The sequence below is a fragment of the Dioscorea cayenensis genome, chromosome 17 (genome assembly GCF_009730915.1).
Source record: "Dioscorea cayenensis subsp. rotundata cultivar TDr96_F1 chromosome 17, TDr96_F1_v2_PseudoChromosome.rev07_lg8_w22 25.fasta, whole genome shotgun sequence".
Taxonomy (NCBI): domain Eukaryota; kingdom Viridiplantae; phylum Streptophyta; class Magnoliopsida; order Dioscoreales; family Dioscoreaceae; genus Dioscorea; species Dioscorea cayenensis.
The window spans coordinates 14,849,427-14,852,418 of NC_052487.1; the positions used below are offsets into that span (position 1 = coordinate 14,849,427).

General features: G+C 34.3%; 1 long non-coding RNA gene across 1 annotated transcript; it reads left to right on the forward strand.

Moving 5' to 3' along the window:
* The first annotated feature begins 1,078 nt into the window (after nucleotides 1-1,078).
* LOC120280973 lies at nucleotides 1,079-2,483 on the forward strand. Its single transcript, XR_005542464.1, has 3 exons — nucleotides 1,079-1,120; nucleotides 2,194-2,254; nucleotides 2,436-2,483. It is a non-coding gene; the product is annotated as an uncharacterized LOC120280973 (long non-coding RNA).
* The last annotated feature ends 509 nt before the right edge of the window (nucleotides 2,484-2,992 follow it).

Below are 2,992 nucleotides of genomic sequence, written 5' to 3' on the forward strand. Positions count from 1 at the left end.
TAATACATATCTTCCTACAACTATCTGTAGTTAGAGTGGATAGTTCGAGGTCACCAAAAGTTGCATATAAGTTTCATGTTTTTCTTGAAGATATTTGCGCAATGACTATATTTCTTCAAAGTTACAGATCCCGAAAGTAATTTAGGTCTGCCCTTGTTATCCTTTTGGAGTATCTCTAAATCTGTTGTTTAATTCTATGTTTCTTGATAATGAAGCAGTTTATGGTCTGATTTTACTATTAAGTTGAGGATAGATTAGGTTTTGCAGATGATGCCTTGCTTCATTACTTGACACCTTTATTTTCAGGAGGGATATGTTCTTTCTTGACGTCATTTTTTAAAGAGTGTTAACTAATGACTTCAATTTTTTAATTTCTTTTTGTTAATATGTTCATCCTTCTATCTGAAACACCATCCATTTTTTTTTTATTTAATGTCATTAATAGATCCTCAAGGAGGAAGCTTCACTAGCCGAAATTGCAAAAGCATATATGGGTTCTAGACCCTCAAAATTTACCATCTTTAAGGCATAGTTCACAAAGTCATATGTCCAGAGAGGATGCCACTTTACCAAACGGCGTACCATTTGCACTGAAACCACCTGATCTTTCAGTTGCACCACCGTCTATTGTTCCCTTCGCTAGAGTACCTGAACAAACTGAAAATGGCTATATCACTTCTAGATCTCAGGGTAGATCGGCAATTTATAGAATGTCCCGTTCTCCATATTTTAAAGTTCAGACAACAGCTAATGTCAAGGTATTTGTCATTAAATTTTTTAATGGTTGCTACTTTTTCACTATTGATACTTGGAGTTGACAGTCTGCTGCATTATAGTTCTTGTAATGTTTGCTGAGTGAGAGCTTTGACTGGTTTGACTGAGATTATTGGTGAGTGGGCCCCCACTTTTGTCTCTTTGCCCTTAAAAACCGGATCTTGATAGAGTTAATTATTTGGCCTGTGTTTTGTTTAGCTTTTAAGAGGAGAGCTTGGTCGTTTGGTTTAGAATTCGAGAGTGGGTGTGTGTGCTTGCCTTTAGAAGCACTTCAACTCCCGAGCTTGAGGTTTTTCTTGGTGGCCATAGTTGCGATCCCGGGATCTTGCTTCCTCTTTGGTTGGAGGTTAGATCCATGCCTTTTTATTTCTTTAGCTTGTCTTAATTATCTTTGTATTCATAAGTGTAGCTTTGATCTTCTTGTGAACCTGCAACCTTGAAGCTTGATCTGGTGTTTTGTGCTTTTGTATGGATAATATTTATGTATTTATGCTCGTATATGGTTGTTAGGATTCTGCATGTGTGTGTGTATTGTATGATGTTGGTAATCTAAAGCCTTCAAAGCATGGTTTCATTAATTCTTTTTAGATTTATATTCTGTTTATTTATATGCATCTTGATGTTCTGAAATTTAATTTGTTATGGAATTATTGAATTATGTTTTATCTTAAGTTATGGCTTGGAGTAAGCATATTATCTTAAGTGAATTCTTGTATTTATTTATGTATTTTGTATGGATATCTATATGTATAAATATGTATATTCCTACCAATATATTCATGAGTTAAATTATTTGGTTATAGGTTTGCATGTTTGTAATTTGAATTAGTGAGTATGCAGCAAGGTTATAATTTAGTTGATTTATTTTAATATTACTTTATGTTTGTGTATGCATATAGATTTAAATATATTCATTCTAAATCTTGGGTTAGTGGAAAGTTTTGTTCTGGTTTTTATTTTTATAGTTTTCATGGAGAATTTTAGTTGCATAGCGCAACCTGAAAGCATGTTCTATTTTTGTTGGGTTTAAAACCATGTTTAAGGTGATGTCTAATTAGCAGGTTGTTTTTGCCTTTCATTAGAATTGTGTAAATTCTTTGAAGGCCATATCTCTTGGAACCCGTGCATTAGTGCATTTTTTTGTGATTTTTTGATTCTTTAAATTGCATGAAATCTTAGACTTGATTCTTCATTTTGGAATTTTTCCTGGTATCCTGGTAATTTTGGTCTTAGAGTGCTTGTTGTTCTTTTTTTATTTGGTTGGTGTTTTAATTATTATTGTGGGTTTTGTGAATGGTTGTAATATTATCAATATTATTTTAATGCTTGTTCTTCCTCTTGTTTTTTTTTTCTGTTATTTGTAAGTTAAAACCCAGCCCAAGTCTTGCAAATCTAAGTTAGCTTGTTTTGTTGGGTTAGATTCGGTAGAGAATCTTAGTGCGTGGGACTTGGTGAACCCGACAGTGTAGCTCGGAGCCAGGTAGGCTCTCGCACTGTATAATTTCCGTATTTCTGGCAATAATTATTATTTTAATTACTGCATTGTTTAATAATTTCATTTATTATTTATTTTGTTATTGCATTATTTATTCAGTATCTCTGTTGTCTATATTTTGAATTTCTGCGGATTTTTAGTACATCTCCATTTCTGGCTCACCCAGCTAGGAGGAGCAAGTCCTAGCCATGTGCACATGTTTTCTATAGTAGCGCTACCAGACATGCGTGTCCGTTCCGACTGCGCTCGAAGATCCAGCTCCTGCTGTTGATATTCTATTCTGTTTCGACTTCACAGTCGATGATCCAGCTTCGTGCTGTTGATTTCTGTTATCAGTCAGGGAGATGTACATGTCTGTTTTCTGCGTGTTTTCTGTATTTCTGATTATTTCTGTATTCTGTCTGAATTATTAATTATTCTGCTATATCCGTATTATTTTGTTATTTTCTGCGATCCTAGTGGGCCCTTTTGGCTCATGTACTTTGTGAATTTTTCTTTTCACAGGAGAAAATCAAGCTTAGGATCGGTGGGTTGTTCTGGGGCTCCTTCTGTAATTGTGGACTTGTCAAACATTTGTTCTTGAGGTTGTGAAACCTTGGTGTTATTTTTATTCTGTATGAGTGAGACTTGTATCTTATTTGTATTATTTGGCTTGTAAACTACTTGTGTACTCTGTAGGACTGTCTTAGTCCGTATCTTATTATCTCTATTTATGTGACTCTA